Consider the following 23,867-nt stretch of genomic DNA (forward strand, 5'->3'; position numbering starts at 1 on the left):
CGGTAGTCAACACTTTATTCCTACCCTTCAACTTGGAGAATCAAGGCCAGGAAAAGTGAAAACAAAGTTTTAATTATAATTTACCTAAAACCCTACTTGGAATTTCCACGTCTGCTTTGAAATTGCTCCCTTTTCCCTCAACATGAATTACTAGAGGCTTTTCTTTCACTTATTCTTGATAAGCAAAGCTAGTATTAGAACAGTAAACCGTGAGGTCACAGCTAACCATGACCTTCTGAAGAATGTTTCAGTCCAAGCATGCAGTGCGGCACTCCAAGGCCTTAAAAAGCTTGGTTTTTTAAAAAAGCTTAAATATAAACACTATGTTAACACTTAGAGATTTAAAAAAAAAAAACTAGTTCAATAGATAAAACTCTTTGGGGCATAAAGAGGGGCTGATGGCTCTTACATCCTACTGAGATTGTAAATTACAAGTCAATGCTTTTTCACGTGCTGATTAGGTCTGCAGAAGGCAAAGCAGTAACAGAAAAATCAACACCTGAAGCTCCATTACTCCGCATGCATCTACACATGTACAATTACACATCTATGCAGAGCATCTGAATGTTAAAAGGAGGTAAAATATAAACACGGCATTCTCTTCTGTTCCACGATGATGCGATTATTTATACCATCTGCAGGTGGCCGGAGGTGTGGCTCAAGGGACCAGCTCAGGTCTGTGTCACCTTGAGACACAGCACACCTAGAGACAGTCCTTGACTTCAAATGCCTGTGGGTACCTGCGGGTCTCCGGCACAGAGACTGAGCCCTTTCATTCCTGTGCACCAGGCACCCACTAGGTCCACCCTCCAGATCTGGCTTCTAAGGGTCCCCTTTTTCCCCCCAACTTTTATGGCTAGAGGTTTTTTCCTTTCATTTCCTTTTAAATAAGCATAGCTGGTATCGGTACACCAAACAAAGCCTGAGGTTAACACTTCACACGGGTACAAGTTGTTACCATTTCTTGGTCAGAGGCAAATTTATGAATACAACAATTTTTACATACAGAAACCATCTCTACCAGCAAAAGGCAAAGGGGACTGTAAAACTTGGTCCTTGGAGAACTCAGCCAAGGTATGCCTGGGTGAGAACCCTGACGTGAAGAGCCAGCACTGCTCCCGGTATCTGCGTGTGTCATTACCATACTGCAGAAGTTGCTTCTAGAGCAAATAACAGTTTTCAGCGGGATCGAGGTTCCAAAATAATCCAGAGACATGGGAAAGGAGAGAAAAGATAACTGTATTCCAGAAAAGCTAAGGAACAAAATGACCTATTCCTCTTCGGTCAAAGCTTGAGGACTTCTAGCCCACGTTAAGCATGACCTTCCATGAAGGAAGCCCTGAAAGACGCAGATTTCCTTTTCGTTTCTAAAATAAAGGTACTTACCGGTGAAAATCCATAAGTCACCACACTGTACACAGGATGACACTGGCCACCCTTCTCCATGGAAGCAGAGAGTGGGACCTGCCAAGTTTGGGAAGACATCTACTTGGGTTGACTGGAAAGAGGTGTGCGGGGGTGGGGGGCGGCGGGGGAAAAAAGACAGACTTTCCCTTTAAAACTGAACAGAAGCAGATACCACATCACATGACCTTTTACCGTAATTTCTATTAAAATCATTTCATGTCTGGTTGCCTCTGCTCTCCTGGCTCATTTGTATTGTTTACAACAAGTCATTGCACTGGCAGCGAGTGGTGGCTGAATCCATGGTTACCCGTTTTTACATTCACTAGTTAAATGGCACGCAGCTCTGCTGTGGGTTTCAGGGAGCAAGCTCTTAAGAAACCACAATCCAGCTATCCATCAGACTAATCTGAGAGAAATTAATCTTATAAACGTAAGTATTGGCACATATTAAAAATTGATAGGAAGGGGGCATGGGCTTTTACTGGTTGGAGTTACGAAAGTGGACAAGCTGAGACCTGACTTCGACTCTGAGAGCATTTGGTCTGTGGTCTACATCTAACAGCCATTCATGTGGGACATCGAAAAATCTTTCAAGGGTAATACGACCAACCTTTAAAACAAACCCAGCACCCCTCAAAATTCCATGAGACTTTATCTTCTGCGAATGTTCTCAGGATCCAGAGAGTGCCTAAACACAGATTTCACCAGACTGCAATCCCAGCAAAGTAACTTAAACACATACATACAAGACAGTAAAACACCAGACAGACAGCCCTGGGTAGGATTCAATTAAGGCAAAACCTCAGTGGAATGCTCTTTACGAGTAAATTAAAACTGCAAACTAATATGTTTTACTGAGAGCGAGAACGGTACAAATTCATTCTATTGTCTGTGAATTGATGTGGTTAATTCTTTAAAAACAGTCCCCAAAGCAAACTTGTTTCTCAAGATGGACATGACCAACAATTATAATTGCTAATAAAAATTTAGAAGTTTTATAGTTTAATGCCCGCAATAATTGTCCCACAAGTCACATCTAAATGCTAAATGAGAACAGCAAATAGTTAAAGCTAACATATTACAACCCCATCTACTGCAAAGTCACTGTATCAGAAGCTAGAATTGATTTGTTTCCTCAGAACGAAATGAAAATGAATGTAACAGAACGTCGGAAAAATCCCTCCTGCACTGCTAATCAGATATTGTATAATGGTTGATTGCAGCTTTGCCCCGTGCTATTGCTGCCTAAATCATACATACTTACACGTTCTGGGTTCTTCCAAGAGTTTGGTGCAGTTTCAAGGACAAATGTCTTAAGGAAGCCTCTCTACTGTGCGGCAGGGAGCCTAGCTCGGATCTGATGACAAGAGCACGGTGCTAAATCTGACAACAGAGAAGGAAACTTCCTGCGTGAAGAAGAGATCTTGGAAAGTCTCAGGGTTAAAAAGGCTGCTTTAACTGTGCCGGTTGATCTGCTCCCCGGTTGTGTATACACAGTAGCAGCTGATCTGTGTTTGCAGCCCTGCAGAAAGGAACCTTTACTGAAAACCAATGGCATCACATTTCAGCGGAGCTGGTGCCAAGGGCTGGAGAGCAGAGCAACCTTTGACAACTTCACACAATTCAACCCAGCCGACTTACCACAGGTCGGGGACGGCCGTGGAACGTGTCCCCCCACTGGGGTTCATCTCGGGCATGTTAGCGCAGTTCCCGGGAAACCAAACACTGTTACCAACTGGTCTCCGGCAACGGTGCAAGGTATCGTCTGCACTTATCTTAAATACGGTCTCTGGTCTCTGCTCTCCTCATCTACCACGCACTGTGTTGTCACAGAATTTTTTTTAATGCATCCCAAGTTTAAATTTTTTTTTTTTTCCCATCTGTGTCTTATGTAAACCTGCAAAGCCACAGTGTGTTCCTCCTCTTGAGAAGTTAACACTCTCCTGATGTTCCTTCCCAATAAACAGAGGGGGGCAAAAATAGAGGAGAGCGTGGTGTGGTAACTCACGCTGTGTCCTGCTTCCCAGCCCAGAGTCTGGAGCTTTAAAGTCACTGTTTCGTTGGAGGCCATTTTATTATTGTTCGTTACAAACCGGGCATGACGGCAAAACATCACGTAGGAGAAGCCACCGGTATGGAGAGGCCATGAGGATACGGACAGGAAGCTAGCAGTGAAGAACTCGGGGTATGCCCCTCAGTCGTGGAGTCACCTTCCTCACCTCCCCCAATGATGGAAAAGAATGGAAGTGCTAGCCTTCGCTAACTCCGAGAGGGGCAGTGAGAGAGTGTCAGAGATGGAAAGCGTGAGAACAAGAGAGTGAGAGAGGGAGACTGGTCAGTGTAACCAACTCAATCCAAGCCACTGGTTCACCAGTGTTCCTCGTGGCCCTTCTTCTCCTTCTGTCCCCATGACAACTCTAGGTTATGGGACACTAGATACTCTTTTCTCTCTGTTGTGCATTTCACTTCCAAGGGCAGAAATCAGACCTGACAGTTGAACAAAAGGCCATGTTCACGGTGTCAGACAGCACAGAGAAGTGTTCTCCTACTTATCTGAAAGCCAGTCGAGGAGCTGCCTGTGCAACGGGCACAGTATTACCCAAGGCCTTGGCTTTTCATTTTGGCCACGCTGTTGTCCAAAAATCCTAATTCCCTTACATTGGAGAGCCCACGTGACGTAATGAGAAGAATCTGGGCCCTGCTACCACGTAGATGTAGCTCCTCACCCTGACCCTGGTACTTCCTACTTACAGGAGGGTGGGAGCTGCTTGAAATCTCAGAATGTCTGTTTCCTCATCTAGGAAACAGTGACAACGGATCTACAGCACTAGATGACTGTGAAGATGGAAAAGGTAACATATGTCAAGGGCTTGCCACAGTACGCGGCATGCAAGCACACACACACATTTCCTGAGCCTCCTCTGGCAGATCGGCACAGTGCCAGACGCGGCGGGCAGAGGGGTGGGGGCACAAAGTCAACTGAGACACGGGCCCCCACGCTCGAGCGCGGTTGGTGCTCTCTTTCTGCCATCCTTCCTGTAGTTTCTCTCATCTCTATCATAAAGCATAAACACACTTTCAAATACTCTTCTCGTTTGAGCCTAAGAGTCTTGTGAGACAGATAAAACTGTACCCAGTTTGCAAATGGCAAAACCGAAGCTTAAAGCAGCAAGGGCTACACGCCTAGTAAATGACACACTGAACGCCAACCCAAGCTCCGACTCCGTTTTATACGTTTCACAGTGTATAGATATGAATTTGCCAAAAATAATTCATTTTTTGCATAATTCTGCATTATACTGCCATCCTTATTGTACTATTTCATGTATATATATATATATATATACTGTACTTCCCTAAAGATCGACTTAGAGTAGAGTGACTGTATCTTAAAATTACTTTGTATTCTCTGACAGATCTAGCGTGATACGTGAGCATACTCTGCATTTAAATTTTTCCTATATTTAAAAGAAACTCAAGCTGAGTCCATTTTGCAATCTACTGTCAATGTCAGAGAAAAATAGAACTCCCCATCAGATAAAGATTTGGAGGCAATTTGTGGCCTTCTGGTACTCATGCTATCTGTGTCTTCAATTATTTCCAAATAATTATATACCTGTCAAAGTTTTTAATGATACATGATTAAACCTCCCAAAGATTGTTTTCTTTGTTTCCTCTTCAGCATATATTCTCTATTTTGAGGGCCTAATGAATGTTGATAAGAGCGATTAAATATTTACTTTTAAGTTCAAACTTGATCCTATGACATCCTGATTTCTAGGTTCCCTTCAGTTTCCAGGTTAACAGATCACAAACTGTAGAACTGCATTGACCATTACCTTGTGAATCAGAGCAGAGCACCGGGCCAAGCTCAGGTACAATCTCAGCACATTTTTGGATCTGCCTTTTTTTTTTTTTTTTTCAAATGTAGTATCTATAAAACAACCCAAATTTATTGATCTACTGCTTCATTTTGTTCTTGAAGATGTAGACCACTCCTGATGGAGGAACTGGCTCAATATTTGTCACTGAATCATACATAAAAATAAAAATGTTCTTCAAGATGGGATCGGGGGAGGAGGGGCCTGCATGGCTCAGTGGGTTAAGCCTCTGCCTTGCGTTCAGGTCATGATCCCAGGGTCCTGGGACTGAGCTCTGTATCAGGCTCTCTGCTTGGCGGGGAGCCTGCTTCCCCCTCTCTCTCTGCCTGCCTCTCTGCCTGCTTGTGATCTATCTCTTTGTCAAGTAAATAAATAAATCTTAAAAAAAAAAAAATGGGATCGGGAGCGAGACAAACCATAAGAGACTCTTAACCTCACAAAACAAACTGAGGGTTGCTGGGGGAGTGGGGAGTGTTAGGGAGAGGGTGATTGGGTTATGGACATTGGGGAAGGTATATGCTATGGTGAGTGCTATGAAGTGTGTAAACCTGGTGATTCACAGACCTGTACCCCTGGGGCTAATAATACATTATATGTTCATAAAAAATTAAAAAAAAATTCTTGAAAGAGATCTGTAGAGTATCTAGAGCTTGCAGTTCAACTCATGTATTACATTAATTAGTTCTGTTGCATCCTGGAAATCTTTTTTTTTTTTTTAACTGGAATTTGTATCATTATTTTTAAGCACATACTGCCAAACAATGATTGCTTCCGCCTTAACAAAAATCCAGGAAATTTAGATTAATATCAATGTCATGGCAAAAGTACAAATCACAGGCAGTGTTTGAGACAAGCAAAACCATTTCTGAATAATACACTGTTTTTGGTTTCCAAAATCATTCAATTTTTTTAAAAATTTTTATCCATATTTTTAAAGTCATTCAATTTTTTTTACACAAGCTGTGGCCATCTGCAAGGGAATATAAACACTCTCCTTAGGTACTGACATTGTGTAAGTTAAGATTATCATGCTTGCTACAGTCAACTGTCCAATAGCATACTACTTCCTGCTTTCTCCCTAAATAGAGTAATATGGAAAATACCTACCACAGTTCTTGGACCACAGAATAAAAAATATGCCTATGAAAGACCACTCTGGAGCCAAACAAGTTGGCCTGGGACTCTGTCAAACCTGAGTTGACCCAATGACTTTTTCTCACCACATAAAACTAAATATAGTTCTCAAGGGCTTTATATCCATGAATCTCACTCAACCCTCACAGCCAACTTGGAAGTAGATGCTCCTATTATTTACATATTTACAGATAAGACAAATTCGGAGAATTTAATAGTGTCACAAGATCATACAGGCCATAAGTGACCCAGCAAAATGTTAAAATGGATGCCCTCACTCTGATTTGTAAGCTTTTCCACATAACACACTGTAACATACTTTCCCTTGAGGAAGGATGTGCACACCTTAGTTTCCACTTTTTTCCTTTTGATTTCTCATCCAACCATCAATTAACTGCAGACCAGGCTGTCTGAGACATACACACACACACGCACGCACGCACGCACACACACGCACGCACCACCTCTCTCCTCTACCTTCACATGCCTTCCATCTTTGTGTCTCTGACGTCTAGGCCAATTACTTCAGAGAATAATTTTTCTCTCCATTTTTATTCACTCTCCTGCTTTTCAGTGCATTTGGGTGTCAAAAAACAAATCTTATCACAGGTGATAAACTTGGAAGTAGTGTTAATGTTACACTATTCCAAGGGAAAGGAAAGCCATATACTTTGCACCCAGCCTCTAAAAATCCTGAAAGTTTCTTTAAAATCCCTTTCACACACTCTACAATGGTTTCCATCTATCTTTTTAACTCCCAGTTATATGTGCATTTCTCTTAAACATCAACCCTCCAGAGTCTAGATAAGTGATAAACTATCATTCAGTTTTATTGCCTTTATGTTATGTTTATCACTTGTATCATAATAGAACTCTTTTTCATATTTTTTCATCACTGATATACAGTATTTCACTCCAATAAGTTAACATAGGCTTTTACAGTCTATTCTAGTGAAAGGAGTCAGTATTTAAGATTGTTTTATGTAGGGGAAAAAAGTGTGTTTTGAATAGCTCATAATTGATCTACAAATGAAAAGTTTTTATGTAAATCTGACTGTCTAAATTTCATGAGGCTTTCATTTCAAACCACTAAACCTGAGCTCATTTCTTACTCTACCTCCTAATATTTCTGGTCATGGCCAAAGGCCAGACTTCAGTAAATAATTAGTTGATAGAATGGAAATCAACAGCAGTATAATTAATTGGTCAATTCATTACTAATCAATCATTTAATGCAGAGTCACAGAGGTGAAGTAAGTTGGAGACCATCAAGTCAAATGCCCTCATTTATAAATGAAGAAACAAAGGTTCCCTGTTCTCAGATACAGAAGACAACCCGAACATACTATAAACTATGCTTACGACCATTTCAACTCATCCTTAGCTAAAGATCGATGTTCAGCCATAGACACATTAGCCCAAAAGAGCAAATTTCTAGCTCTGAAGGTGATTGAGCCAAAGGATCATCAGGTATTATGTCCCATTTCTGCAACCTTTGGAAAATAAATGTTCCTACTAAATAGAAAATGAATTTCTAATAACTGAATTAAACTGTTCATCTAAATAGCCAACTTTGTATTTCTCTCCACACATAATAACTTGGAAAAATATATAGCCTGTGTTTACTATAGCACAATAGCCACAGTCTCTAAGAAGAGCTATAACTCGCTAACAATTTTCCTGATTTATGTTTGAAAACATACAGGGCATGAAATGACTTCTGCAACCTTACACTTTCCTCAAGAACACTGGTAGACAGAAGATATATTCCAAAAATCATGTTGGGTTGCTTGTTAAAGCTCCATTTTTAATAGAAATGTGTGATAAGTAATTATGCATGTCCCACCAAAAAAAAAAAAAAGTCATTAGATTTTCCCCCCAATTATGAGAAGAAGGGAGAGAAGGAGGAAAAGAGAAAGGGAAAGATGGAAGCAGGGAAGAAATTCTGATAAAAGAATCTATTTTCTTATAATGTTTATATATTGTAAAAACTGATTGCCTTCTTGAGTAAGAAAGTGCCATAAATATTCTTGCAAGCAGTAGCTTGGGGATAATGTATGGTTATCTACTGTAACTCGGTACACACATGTTAGTTATACTTGTTCTTAGTATTTAACATATATGGAAATCTGCTTCACAATCTAGAATTGTGCTAATAAAAACAGGTATTTGTGAATATAAATTATATTGGTCATAAAATCAGCCTTATTAACCTAATATATCTTAGAGCAAGAATGAATTTAAATGGGCCACTCTGGTAACACAGATATCCGGAAACACTGTTTATTCTACTGTAGAAGTATCTATCAGAATAACACAAAAGTTTCGCTATGCTTCACATAACGTTAACATCTTGAATCTGAATCTTCAAAACAGTAAAAAATGAAAATGTGAGGCATGCATATTTGCCAAGTTCAAATAATGTGTTTGTATAAGGGAAGTAAAATAAGCACATTCATTAATTAGCACCTTTCCTAGAGTCCCATCCAGGTTATTTATTTTAGCAGGTGGGCCATCGGAAACAGCCATCAGGTCCCTAAGTCAATAAAATACCTTCCGAATCTCCAGTGTTTTGCATTTTATCACAGATTCCAAAGACATTCAACCTCCTTTAAGGTAACTCTGATCCTTTCCCTGTTTAATGAATAAAGTATCCATTATAAAAGAAACATAAACAAAGGCCTGATTTTAAAACTATGGATGATGCTTCTTCACAACTACAGGTAATATATCGTGCATAATGGTATAAATGCACTATAAAATGGGGGGTACCCCTCGGTGAGTGTAAGGGAGGTGGGCTTTATAACCAATGCAAAGGAGGGGGTAGCCTAGGGAGGTGGGGGCTTTTCCCCACTAGAAATCATCAAGATTAAGGAAATGAATGGTACCTATTCTTCAAGAAAAAGAAACCTGCCCTAGCTATGGTGCTGAAGACACACAGAGACTTAACATTATCACACTGTGTATTTCAGGAATGTATTTCAAGGTGTGCAAAGATTTCTCCAGTTACTTGAATCTGAACATCCAAGACCATCAGATTATGTGTCTATGTTCTACATCAAAGCCCTGTACACATTCTGCAATCATCTCTTAAAAGAAGGCTCCACAGGCCCGGGCCACCATCAATGATTCCAACATCAGGTACTATTAGAAATGAGGCTCAAAAGAGTCAAAGGAAGATCATCCCCTGAGAAAGGTCCTTAAACTCTCCTAGAGCACCTCACCCCCACCAGCCAGCATGATGGCATGACAAGCACATAGAACTTAATCATAATTTCCCGCATGGGTTCTAAAGGCTCAACTTACTCTACTGGGATGGCCATGTTAACCTAAAAACTGAATTGCAAAGCTGAGTTATCTCACGGTTTTAAAAGACCAACCACAAAGAGACAAGACAAAATGTCTTTGTTTGCACCAAGGCTGAGGACATGATTTTTTTTTTTTACTTTATAAATGATTTTGATATTTTAAAGGACTTTTTTTTTTTTAAAAACCATGCTAATGTAAGACCTAGTAATTATTACTTCAAAACGACAGAAGCTATTGTTCATGGAGAAATTTTCAGTTGGTTTTCTCATACCCGTGGTTCAATTGAAAGATTTACCAACTGCTCCCTGGAGAAAACAGCAGATCTGCATTTAAATGGAGATATAGTATTTCCAAATGCACAGTACCTAGAAGGCAGATACTGTCAAGGTTTCTTAGTGAGAATAACTCAAATTGTATTAGGTACATCTCAATGCTGTAGTCATCTCCGTTCTCATAGGGCTCTGTTTCCATCCCATTCTTTCTCCTCGGTGCATTCTTCATAACATTTGTCCCAAGGAGTTAAAATTAAACCTTGCTCCACTGCAAAACCCCCACACGAACAACCAGCGATTACTACTGTACATATCATTTCTGATGTGTACAGAAAAAAGACCACAGAAGATAGGTTGGCCAGAAATGTTAAATAATTGAAAAGTATAATGACTTAATAGAGTAGTAAGCTTCGTTTACAATGCAGCCAATTTAAAGCCATAAAAATAGTGTGTAAAAATTTTATCTTGTGGTTGACCATTACATATCCTATCTATTATTCAAAAGTATCTCAACACTGTTTTTCTTCATTAATGTGGCTTTTGGCATTTCCCTCAAAATCTTTTTGGTCCTGCAGTTTTCCAACAATTTTGAAACAAACACAAAATTCCTGCATAAAGTCACCTCACCAGGATCACGAGCTCTTCCATATCTAATTGAAATTAATTGTATAGGTCAATCCGTAAGGCATTCTCTAAGTTCCTTGAAGATGATTTGTTTGGCATTTAAGGCAGTCAAGCCCACAAGACATTTCAAGAAAGAAACAAGACTACAGCTACTTGTATCGACACATCTGTAAACAAAAGGAGAACCTCATAAATAACCCCTTTCCTGGGACACATAATGCAGGGTTTGTCTATATTAGACAACGTCACGGGGCATCAGGAAAGTTTTGTCTTGAGTGCTTGACTAAGGTGTGCATAGTATGTCTGTGAAGGAGAAAAAAGAGATACTTGGGATCCATTTCAAACATAAGCCCTTTGGGGCACCTGGGTGGCTCAGTGGGTTAAAGCCTCTGCCTTTGGCTCAGGTCATGATCCCAGGGTCCTGGGATGGAGCCCCTCATCGGGCTCTCTGCTCAGCAGGGAACCAGCTTCCTCTTCTGTCTCTCTGCCTGCCTCTCTGCCTACTTGTGATCTCTGTCTGCCAAATAAATAAATAAAATCTTAAAAAAAAAAAAAAAAGTATGCCCATTAACACTGGCAGGCTCTTGCTAAAATTCTAGCTGCATCCCAAATGTCTCTAGTTGGGTTTGTCTCTAACCAAACAAAGTGACTGAGAACAGCCCCAGAAATTCTCTGCTACACTTTCCCCATCCTTCCGCGGTCTGCCTAGCTAGTCATACCATGTCTTGCTGCCCCGCCATTCTCATGCTGATTCAAGTTCAGAACTCAAAATGAAAGATGAAATATCTTGAAGATCACTTAATATTGAAATACCGTTGCAGTAATAAGCAGTGCTCAATTGGAGATGGGAGCATGGTACTCTCCCGGTAACCTTTTAATTTCTGGAAAAATGGTACAGAATAAATTGAGTGGCACACACATGGAAACCTAATCGATTGATCTGCTCTATTTTGTTAAAGCACCACCTATCAGAAACTGTCTTTGCTCCCTGTCGCAATCCCTGTTCAAGAAGACCAGCGGATTTAGTCACACCATGCACAAAGATTTAAATGCCATTTTGATTTACTGAAGAAAGTAAATCATCTTTCCTCCGTGTTCACCGCCTCAGTCAACGGACAGTCCTAGGTGCCATCTGACACTGTTCTCAATACACACTCCTCTCTGTCATGGGAGTTGACAGAGTTACAAGAATTGTTTTAGTAAAAACAACAGTCATGCATAACACGCAAGTACATTGGGTCATTTGGGCCTGTGTCACGATATACTTGAACCTTTTCGTATCTGAAGGGGAAAAAAGTGCCATCAGTGTCACTTGATCTCCATCCACGTTTTCAGGCACCTCATTTCTTTCGGCTATGCCTCAGCTCAGATTTGAGAACTGTTTAAATTTCCCTCTCTTTCCCACAATGATAGGACCGTCTCTTAGGTTGGCTACCTCATTCTGATAACATCAAATCCACTGGACAGGGGAAACAAAAAAACAAAAACCAAAAAAAAAAACCTACCAACAACACAAAAAGCATCCTGACACTCTCCCCCAATCCCACTCCCTGCCTTCTCCTTGAGGACACTTCTTCCTCCTTTCTCTTGCCTGCTGCTTCTGAATTTGGACATTTTCCAAACACACTCCCCTATTTGGGCTTCGGGCAGTGTGAGAAACAAAGAAGAGTTTCTCTTCAAAACTAGACCAAGTCATTCAGCTGCTCTGAAACACTTCAAAACATCCGCAGTTCTCTTGATCCTGCCTTAAAGTCTTAAGCAGGAGTGTTTTGAAAGTAGTAGGAGGTCATATGTGCACCTAACAGCTTCTCTTAACTCACATGCTGGGCATTTTTCTTTTTCTTCTTCTTTTTTTTTTTTTTTTTAAGAGAGAGAGAGAAGGAGAAGGTGCAATTTTCAACATTGCCCTCTGGTTTACGTTAGCAAAATCATTTGCTTTCCGTGTGTGTCTGTGCCCCCATCCCAGGGCCAGTGGGTCTGGTACTACAACACAAACACAGCAAATGTGCCTCCTCAGCTCCAGAAGACCCATGTGGCAATTCACACCATGACCGAAGCAAGCACAATAAATAAACACATACATAATCACTGCACAGCACTGAGGCAAGAGGGGGGTTTCTCCAGGCCCTTCCGGACTCTTCCAGAATTGCTCATTAAGATTCTGAAAGGGGGAGGGGCTGCAGCTAGGAAAAGGTTGCCAGAAGGGAAGAGAAGGGGAGGAGGGGGGATTTGCCCTCAGTGTCTTTCTCTCTCTGAGAATCTCCCGTTACCCAACATGGAGTGTGGGGGGGGGGGTTCCTATCCTGCAGCCTTTTCTGACATACTTGAGGGGAAGGAGGGGGTGGGTGGTTTGAAATACTTAAATGACGGTCGGGTGACCTCCGTGCAACTTCAGAGACTCCCTCCCTCTGGAAGGTGAACGGGTTGGGGAGCCGGGAGGGAATGAGGCGTAGAGGACAGGAGGAGACACCTAGGACTACGGCAGCAGCAATCACCAGAAGGATTTCCAGCCCACGACAGCAGTCTCCAACTCCTGACACCGCCCTCTCCCCCCAACGACCCCTTCCCCAGAGCCCCTCGCCCCCCAAGACCCCGGAGGACTCACCCCGACCCCTCCCAGTCCAGTGCCCTAACTCTGCCCTCACTCTTTGCCACTTTACCAAGCCCTGAAGTCTATCCAGGGAGGGGGATGGGAGAGGTGTTTAAAGAACGAATCTCATTGCAATCAGAATTTATCCGTGTCTCCAGCACACACGCCGACAGTTTTGCAGTCATGGTAAGGCAAGTCGACAAGAGGTGGAGGGTACTTATGGTTGTGTTATTGGGGGGGGGGGGTTGCTTTTCTTTTTTTCTTTTTTTCTTTTTTTTTTTTTTTTTTTCCAAGAGACTCTAAACAAGTGAAGGGGGGAAGGGGGTAGCGATAGAGATTTCAACCAGGACTGCAAATCAAGAACGCCCCAGATGCAAATGTCTGTCTCCAGATGTTGATGATAAGGATTTGGACCAGTTACCTTGGCAGGGTCAAAACTGCAGCAGGTTAATCAGGTGAGTCGTCGGGGATTTTAAAGAAGCCGAAGCCGGTTTCTTTGGCTATGAAAGTCTACAAAACCCCCATGCAGGAACATTGCACATCTTACACACGCCTCCTTTAACTGGGCTCCCGCGACCTCGGCAGGCGAGGGGGTGCTGGCCGGCCCGCCGGTGGCAAGGGCACGGCCACCGGCTCTGCCCCCGCGGGCGCGGGGCCGGCCTGGCCCCCGGGGTCCGCGTCCCGAGCGGCTGTGCACTCACCGAGCCGGGCTGCGAGGGGCAGAGGGGCGCCCGCGGCTAGCCGGAGCGCCGAGGCGCCTCCCTTTTCTCTTGGTAGCGTCGGTCCGCACTCCCTGTGACCCAGGACGTCATGATGCCTGTCTGTTTTCTCAATGATAACTTGGCAGAAGAAGAGAGAGGCTGCCAGGTTCTCCTCGGGTGGTTACGTGGTATGTGCACGTTTCTGTTTGCATGCGTTTCTCTCGTTCCCTTTTTAAAAATAAATATCTGTGTTTGGAAAAAAAAAAAATCCCCGGCACTGTCAGGATTTGATTGCATTATTGCGTTTGCATAATTGACGCCTCCGGGTGTGTATCTGTGTGTAGATGTGCGTGTGGGGCTTTTTTTCCCCTTTAAATCCTGCCGCTCCCGCCGCCGCAGCAGCAGCCGCTGCAAAGGGGAAGCAAGCATGCGTTCATCTTTTGTCTTTCATTTTACCTTCAGGGTGACATTCAGTGCCAACTGCTCCCTTTTGACCGTCGCCAATCCCCGCCTGGGCAAAATAAATTTTAAAAACGTGGGGGGAGGGGAGGGACCTGCCCCCGCAGCCCCAGCGCCGGGGTGGCGACTCCCTCCGTTAGCGGACCCCAGACCTACCCCGACCCACCTCCCGCCCCTGAAAAACCCTTTTCCCTTCTACCCACCGGGCCCAGGCAGAGAAGCGGCACCAAGACAGCGAGGAGCATCCACCCCGGGCCAGACACTCATGTTCGCGGCTCCTACTTGCTGACTTGCATCTCGGATGCCTTCTCCGTGTGTAGGCCTCTCACAACCGGAGCTATTTTTGTCTCCCAGAGATGTTCTTTAAAGCCTTTTAAAAATGGGAAGGGGGCAGGGAAGAAAACCGGAGGGGGTGGGGGAGGAGGGAGAGAAATAAAAGCCCGAGCCCCCTAGGTGAAGGGCTCTCCAGACACATCAGGAAATTTGGGGGGCTCCTGGCGCTCGACCCACCAGGGGAGTTTGCAAGTGCAGAAGGGAGAACTAGCTCTTTATCTGAATTCCTCTACAACAGCAGGAAAACTTTTCCTTCGTACAAAGCTAGTATTGCTGGCTAGTCCCTGCATTTGTCATTTTTATAATTATGGTCTCTCACATCCGCACGAAAGGTCTCAACCATAACTCCTGATATTTATTTTTGCAAACATGAGAATGTATTTGACACGGTGTGGCCCCGTGACAGGTAAAGCAGAGATCGTGTCCCCTTTAGGACAGTTAGTTTCTGTTATTTGCACGTCGGTGTGTTTTCTGTAGTTTCTATTAATCATAACACTGTGCATATTAATCACCATATGCGCATTACTGAAAAATAAGTATCTAGTGCCAGGTCTGGCAAATATTTCGCCCTCCTTTACCATGGATTCCCCATGTGGAGCAGAAGAATGGGCTTAGGAATTTTATTCCACATGCTTTCTTCTTGTTGTTGTTGACCTTGGTCACCATGGTGGACTAGTAAAATCACTGTTCCCACAGATTCCAAAAAGCCCCTAAAAGATGACAGCACCAGCCAGGGTGCAAAAAATAAAGTGTGGAGGAGGGCGTCACATCAGAAAAGCAAAGCTGACCGGGAGGAAAAACTTTCTGTCTCACCCAAGATCATCTGCAGCTTCTGTAGGTTTAAGACTAGTTTACCTACTTGAGAGGTTGCCTAAATGGAATGAAAATTGCAAGTAACTTTTCGCTTTAGAGTCATACCCCAAGGATCACTGGCAAATTCCATAGGGAGAATATTGTAATTATGCAAAGGCCAGATGATCGGAATTGGAAGAGAACCTCAGTAAAGTAGCCCTAAATGCGTGAGGGCCATTGACTAATAGATCCCCAAACTAGAACGGTCCTCCTCACCCTTAACAACCAGACACAGCTCTCTGGCCCTGCGATCCGGCTCCTTAGAACGCCAGAAAGATGGAACTGTGCGGTCCTGTCCAGTGCTTAGAGGTCATCCGTGTCAAAGATGATTCTAAAAAAGGCCAGGAAGGGCCTATTCAGAACTCGAGTGGGTACCGTCTACTGATGCTACTGCTAACATTTTAGTGACTATCCAAGAGTCCAAGAGAGGCTTGTTAATATTCAATCTCTCAACCTGCTTCTCTAGCTTTATTACTTATTAGCCTTAGAACCAGACCTTTAAAGCGTCACTGCAAAAAGGGTGGGGGGTTAAAAAAAAAGAGCCATAACAATTTGACTCACTTCAATTCCTTGAAACCCATTTTTCTTTCCAGACAAATGCCTTCGGTGCCATTTGCCACCAATCCACATGGCGTGGAGGCAGCCACGGGGTGAGATGTCTGAGCACCGAGCAAGGGGTAGAGGTAGAGTAACTCCCCTTCTCCGGGTTTGAACAGATCCTTCCTAAACCCGGATTCTCTGAATCCACCTCTGGCTAAGAGCTGTTCTCTGTTGTTTATCCGAGTCCAAACTCCTCAGACGACATTCAAGTCTTTATTTTGTGGCTTTACCCTAAATATAATAATTAGTATTGCTGTAGCTTGTTTGGTTTAACTTTCCAACCAAATCAAAGCGCCCCCCCCCCAAAAAAAGTGCTTACTAAGATGGATGGAATGCATGGAAGATGCTGTCTTAAAACTTGCTTGTGGGGCACCTGGGTGGTTCATCCCTTAGGCCACTGCCTTCCGCTCGGGTCATGATCCCGGGGTCCTGGGTTCGAGCCCTGCATCGCACTTCCTGCTCAGCAGGAAGCCTGCTTCTCCCTCTCCCACTCCCCTTGCTTGTGTTCCCTCTCTCACTGTCTCTCTGTCAAACAAATAAATAAAATCTTTAAAGATAAAAATAAAATGTGCTTGTGTTTAGAACTCGTAACTCCTCCACAAGAACAGGAGAGAAGGATTATTGGTATTCCCATTCTACCCAAGGAAACTGAGGCACCAAGAAGTTAAGTCATTTTCCCAGAATTACCCAGCAGGGGTTCAAATTCAAGTGCCTTGAGCCCTCACCATCAAGTTCTCTGCTTACCTACCTATGGACTCAACTTCATGTCTGCCCCCTCACAACCTGCTGTCTGGTTGCCCACCCACTGCACAGGTCACCTTTGTTAACCCCAAGGTCACAGCCAGAGCAATCCATGCCCTCTGCTGCCTCTTCCGTATTCAAATTCTCTCTGTTGGTCAAGGCCAAGTTCAAGACCGACGTTGCCCACAAAGCCATTATTTACTATTATTGGGTGTATTGATCATTCTCTCTTTGTTCCACACTGTTCACTTTTACGTGTGACATCACTGTTCTGTATTTCTGAGGTTTATTTTTCATCTCTTCTTCCTCTCTCAATTCCTTTCTGACAGCGTTATGTTTTTTTTTTTTTCCCTGCCTCTTCCGGTTTGCCTACGTACGACCCCAGCTGTCCTTAACTTGCTTCCGATGTACTGCTGGACACAAAACTGCCCTTTGGAGAGCTAGGACCCCACTTTTCAATCTGACAGAAATTGCAAGTTTGATGTGGCCAAAAGTTTTATCCTTTTAACTGAAAAAATTGCAAGCTGGCTGCTCCATATTTCAGATAGTCCGTAGAAAACAACCAATTAAGATCAGAGGTGGAATTATTCAATTGGAGAAGCATATGACGATGAGGGAGAGGTCATGAATGTGAGGAGCAATGGACAAAACTCAATCACTGTGGCTTTTTAGCTGTTATGATCCTCCTTCTGCCATCTTTTGAATTTTCTGAGTGTCACACTAATATTTCTCTTTAGAATTAGGAAAATAAGCGAGGACTCGTAACTGAGACCGGGGATGCCATCATGCATCTGCTACTGACCAACTCTGTGTAACCTCCGGCAAATTATTTAATAACTCTGAGCTGCAGCACAAGAAGAGATTTACCTAGTCTCCAAGGTCCGTTCAACTCTAACCTTCTACAAGTCTGAAACAGGATGTGGGAGAGAAAAAAAAAAAAAAAAAGAGGGCTCAGCCTAGGAAGCCTGGGGTTTTTTTGGTGGGGGGAGGGGATACAAAAAAATAATGCTAAGGAGCTCAGATAAAGCCAACGAAGTCCTTAAGTCTAATTTCTGAGTATACTTAAGGGTAGCTCAAAACACTAAATCCATATATGAAAATATTTTAAAACTTGCATTTTCTAAGATGGTCTGATTTATATAGGATAAAATAACTGAGTGTACCAACAGCCCACGGTATCAGCTACAATATTATTGGCTGTCATTCACGCTTACCTATAACTTACTTTCTTTCGAACACAACCAGATTGTTACAGACCTCACTTGACAGGAACCAACCTTTTTAGCCTAGACTCCAATCAGCTTGAATTAAATCGTGAAGCTAATTGAAGAGCTACAGGTTTATGGTGAAGAGACTTGGGGAGCTAGAACCAGACAAGGGTCTCTTACATATTTCCTCTGTGCAACTAACTCTGAGAAAGCCTCCCTCAGTGTTCCTTTCCTTATTTATCCTTACCAGAGACTTACAACTCACTGACCTTCTCACCGGCTTTGGTTAGGATACATGAAACAGCAGAAGCAAAAGCACTCTTCCCACACCATGAAGTATTATCATGGCAAGTGGATTGCACTTTACACCAGAGTTGATATTCTAAAAAATGGTACAACATTAACAGAACATAAGGTCCCCTGGCTGAGAATCTAAGTTGATTTCTACTTGCTAGTTATAGGACCACAAAGTCCTACAGCTAGCTGAGGGCAGAATCAGGATGATTGTGCAGAAATCACTTTGTTCCAGTCCATACTCAAAACCTGGTATAAACCACGGGCAAATATTACAGCTCATCACATCAACTGGGCCCGGGGCAGTTAGAAAACCTATTTCAAACAGAATTTCAGGGGTGCCTGGCTGGTTCAGCCATTAAGCATCTGACTCTTGGTTTCGGCTCAGGTCATGATCTCAAGGTCGTGAGACAGAGCCCCACATCAGGCTCCGTGCTTGTGTGGAGTCGGCTTGAAATTCTTTTTTTTTTTTTTTTTTAAAGATTTTATTTATTTATCAGAGAGGTGGGGGGGAGAGCGAGCACAGGCAGAGGCAGAGGGAGAAGCAGGCTCCCTGCTGAGCAAGGAGCCCGATGTGGGACTCGATCCCAGGACGCTGGGATCATGACCTGAGCCGAAGGCAGCTGCTTAACCAACTGAGCCACCCAGGCGTCCCATCGGCTTGAAATTCTTACCCTCCCCCTGCGCATGCTCTCTCTCTCTCTCAAATAAAAAGAATCTTAAATAAATAAATAAATAAATAAATAAATACTACAGCGGAAATTTATACCATGCCTCTGACATCGAAAAATGAAAACAATTTCATATGGGACAAAGGTCATCAGGCTAGATTGCGTGATAGCTCTAAGGACCCATGGATAGATTAAGAGTCTGAAAGTTGTAGTCAAAATGCAGGTGTGTGTGTGTGTGTGTGTGTGTGTGTGTGTGTGTGTGTGCGCGCGCGCGCATGCGCGCCCACATTGTTCTCAAGAGAAGCCCTGTAATGTTCATCACATTCGCAGAAGGGTTCATGACTCCAGAAAGGCTAAGAACCACTGATGTAAGAATAGTTTATTTTAAAACTGAACTTAAAGAGAATAATACATTCCTTTAAGCCGAATGCCGTGCTGACTGCCACACGGACAGTGTGTAATAATCACCACTGTTCAGAATGATGGCCTTGAGACACAATAAAAGCTTCAGTCATCAAAGAAATTTATTGTCAAGGTATTTTACTTACCTGACACGGGACAATGTACCAGTCTTTCAGAAAGATCTGAATATTGAAATAAAATAAGAAGTTTCTGGTTTTGTTGAAGCTGGCTGGACAATTCTCTGTGTGCTAAGAAAGATGAATTGCATGTAGGAAAATACTCATTGTTTCTGGGGACACAGTTAAGGTCTGCTCAGCTGTGAGGAGGCAGAGAATGAAGGCCTGGACCAGAAGCGTAGCAGTGAGATGGACAGAAGGGACTAGAGAGGGATCCGGCAGGAACCTGGGATCAACGGACCGAAGGACCTGGCTTGAACAACGAAATTAATGATAGCATGTTAAAGACGTACAAATTAAGCCTACGCTCAGAAAACAGTGAATTTGGTTTGGGATATACCAGGTTTAAAGGCCTATCAAATAGCCAGATTCCACTGGCCTCAGGAAAGACTTAGAAGAAATACGTCACTGGAGAAATGTATTTGGGAATCATCAGCGAATTGGCAGTGGTGTCAGCGGTAATAAAGATGGGGCGAGGGAGGATGATGAATGCACACGATTTAGGAGCATCTGAATTAAAAACTGCATTTATTTGAATAATGTCTAATTTGTAAAATATAAAACTACATAATACTCAAGGCAAAACAGTGTTGGTTATTTTAAATATTTAGAGACACCTGTATTTAGACCATACATGTCTTGAATAGAACTATACACCTCAGATTTTATTTTATACACAGGACTTTCTGGAGTTCTTCATTTCAAGGCACTTTTCCATTGGATCTAGTGCATTCAGGGCCTGGGTTCAGAAGGGAGAAAGGCTTTTCTTTGGCAACCAAGTTCAACTGGAAAAAGTCATCAAGATGTCACCTGATGCCACATGTTACCGACGATGTTCTCAGCATGTGGCCCTGCCAGTTGCTGAACCAGCAGAGGAAACTCAGTGTCATGGAAAGAACACTGAACTCGGAGTCAGAACACTTAAGGGGGAGTCCAATTTCTCCCTCTGACTGTTTTGTGCGACCCTGGGAAAGTCACTCAACTGCGTCTACCCTACATTTCCTCTTGGACAACTGCCCGGTGCCCCGGGGGGGATGATCCCTCCAGCACTGGTGTGGCCGTGATCACCACAGGGTTGGAACGAGGGAAACCAACCACGTGCTTCCAAAGTCCCCTCTTTGATGAGCTACTCCAGGGTGCCATCTCCCACTCTCCTCCCCGTGATGGCCCAGGGTGACCCACCACCCCTCCTCTGTGCCGACATCAACACATTTTTAGCAGTCACCGTAGTTTTTTGTAATATTGTTCATATGTCTGCCTCTGCTACTCAGTGGTAAATGCCTTCTGTGTCATAAATGTTTTAGTTATCTTTTCACTTCCAGGCCCTAGCATGCAGTAGGTGCCCGATGAATGTTAAATGAATAAACTATTATCCAGGGAAACCATTTGCCTATATTGGTTCCTACTCCATGAAAATTCTTTAGATAATCTGGGAGGTGGAAAAGCAGGGCCAGCCTTACGGATCCACAGCCATAAGCTCTCCTGTATCAGGGTTTTGCTCCCTAGGGGCCCCTCGCTGCATTACATGCACTGATTATGCTACCTTATGTATACAGTTCTTATACAAGAAGGAAGCAGGTCATTTCCTAGTCATATTTAAATGTAAAATGCAAAACTGCTCCTCCTTCGGAAAAAAAAATATATATATACATATATATATATATATATATATATATATATATATATATATGCACTGACTTTGTTTGGCCCTGATACATAAATGCTGCATACGAGGTTTTGCCAGAAAGCTAAGGAAGGGAAGATAAAGAGGGTGAGAGACAGCCCCGGGAACACGGAGGAAGGCTGAATGGCTATCACAGAGTGGTAGAAAGAACCTAGACCACAAAACCGAAGGTCCTGTGTCAAATTCCCGGAGAATGACCTTCAGCTTTGTGTGATCAGATATGGGATCCTTAAAATGGAATCATAGTGTTTAAGCAGCAGAGTTACTGATAAAAGAGCCAAATGCCCTGTCCAAACAGGTGCCTGATAAAAGCAAATTCTCCTCCATTTCTTCCTTCTCGCCTGTTTACCTTCCCAGAAGAAAAAGGAATCCAATTCACAGATTTACAACCATGATCAACTTGTAAGCTTTACTCCTGACCAGGCTCCTAAAAAAGAGGACCACAGGGATTAGCTGAGACCAGTGATCTCCAAACTTTGCGGCACACTGGAATCCCTTAGAAGCTCTAAACGATCTTGATCTGCAACAGGTGCCCCACAGCAATGAAATCAGAATGTCTGAGGGTTGGAGCCAGGCAACAGTATTTTAATTTGGGGGGAAGTCCAAGGGATTTCAGGGTGACCCAGAGTTTGAGGGCCATTGGCTAAGGTAGAGAAATGGGCCTTTGGCCAGTGAATTAGTCTAATTAGAGCCCAAGAGCAGTTCTTCACTCTTTCCCAGACCCAGAACACTTTTTCCTCCTCCTTCTACCTTCCTTCGGCAAGTTCTTTACAAATGACCCCCAGACAACGTAGTGCCGGTAGAGCAACTCATCCCAAGTACCAAAACAGCAAACAGAAAAGCTCGTCAGGCAACTGTATTTGTAGTACTTTATCATTTAAAAAGCGCCTGAACCCCTCATTGTATTTACTCCTCGCTACAACCTCGCACAGTGGATATTATTACGAGGCCCAATTTACAGAGAGTAAAATCAAACACAAGAAAAGTTCAACTCTCAACTTCAACCAAGTGGCAGATTGGCATCTCACGCTTGCGTCCAGGGTTCCAGAATGGATGCAGTTTTCCTGGACCGTGCGCCTTTAGAAGCCTTACTGTTCATCAGTCGGCGGGGTCACCGCCACCTGCCAAGGCTGGCCCAGAGCTATGGCCTAGCTGCTCTGCCATGTTGGAAAAGGAGCCGGAAGGGAGGGCAGGAGAGAGGAAGGGAGGAAGGAAAATATTTTAAATACATTTGGATTAAATAGGTTCCTTTCCAGTAGGCTTTCTAAATCATTTAATATGCTAACAAGCCCTGTAAATATCTAGAAATTATTATTTCCCAACTGATTGAACAGTGAAACCCTTTTTAAACTCAGCATTTCTTAGGACTAATGTCCCTTGGAATGCCATTAAAGAACAGCTGCTTTCCTCACCGGCCCCCGATATTTATTTGTCACCCTTGTAGAGAGGAACCTCCACCCCCACCCTAAGCACCGTATTTAAAACAGAAGGGTCGCCTGGGTGGCTCAGTGGGTTGAGCATCAGACTCTTGATTTTGGCTCAGGTCATGATCCCAGGGTCCTGGGATCAAGTCCCGTGTTGGGCTCTGTTCTCTATGAACTGTCTGCTTTTCCCTCTGCCTCTGGTCCTCCCCAATGTGTGCTCTCTCGCTCGCTCGCTCTCAAATAAATAAGATATTTAAAAATAAGTAAATAAAACAGGAACACCACTTTCTCCCCAGGCCAGTCCTCCCTACCTGTTTTCCCACTTTGTTTCTCCATAATCCTTAACACCTTCTAATATAGTACACAGTTTCCTTATTTATTTTGTCTGTGATCTGCCTTACTCTCTCTGCCTGTGTGCTTGCTCTATGAGGGTAGGGCTTTTTCTGGCGATGTTTCTCCCCATGTGATATCTCCAGCAGCTAGAAGCCTACCAAAGGGCCAAAGAGAAATGGTCCATGAAAAAATTCAAATGAAGGTAACTTCTCCGAAGTTAGGGTCCCTTTAAGGATATCTTTCCTAATTGTAGCTATCCCTAGAATACAACCTAATGAAGTGGCTGTGATCCCTACCTTATAGGAAAATAAAATTAGAATTAAAGCAATTAGACCTATAAGCAGAGCAAAAAATTGGTTAAGCAAAAAGGTTGTTAAACTGGAATTGATTCTTTTTAATTTTCTATGTAATTATTGTGAGATAAAGTAGACATGGTAGATGTTTCCAATGGTATCTGAGAAACCTAATAAAAACGTGGACATCCTTGAATTCATTGCACCCAGCCCTAACGTACCAGGCCAGGAAGTTATTTTCCATCTACCCAAACTGACCAAGTGAGATATAAAAATTCAGCAAGCCCCAGATATAACAATGTTAATCATTGCCTGAATTCAGATTCTCCATAGGTCAAATCATATTCTGAGGAACCTTCTATAGAATTCTGATGGAAACCAGCCTGTAGCTCCAGTGTTAGTTGGGTCTTCCCTCACCAGTTCACAAGGGCTCCACGATATAATAACAGCACTTGGCTTCAGCATAGAGTCGTCCTCTG

General features: G+C 43.1%; 1 protein-coding gene across 8 annotated transcripts in view; it reads right to left on the minus strand.

Annotated features, from left to right (window-relative positions):
• Nucleotides 1-23,867, minus strand: part of ESRRG (estrogen related receptor gamma) — a 622,335-nt gene that overhangs the window by 562,447 nt on the left and 36,021 nt on the right. For 2 of the 8 annotated variants that reach the window (XM_059145042.1, XM_059145035.1), the window contains exon 1: nt 13,639-13,898. The exons of 2 other annotated variants lie outside the window; for them this stretch is intronic. The gene's annotated coding sequence lies outside the window, so the exon portion shown is untranslated. Of the gene's footprint in view, nt 1-2,671; nt 3,615-13,638; nt 13,899-13,918; nt 14,031-14,580; nt 14,743-23,867 lie in introns of those variants that run through there. 4 more of the 8 variants (XM_059145039.1, XM_059145036.1, XM_059145041.1 and 1 more) reach the window with 4 other exon arrangements.

Source organism: Mustela lutreola, chromosome 14 (assembly GCF_030435805.1).
Source record: "Mustela lutreola isolate mMusLut2 chromosome 14, mMusLut2.pri, whole genome shotgun sequence".
NCBI lineage: Eukaryota > Metazoa > Chordata > Mammalia > Carnivora > Mustelidae > Mustela > Mustela lutreola.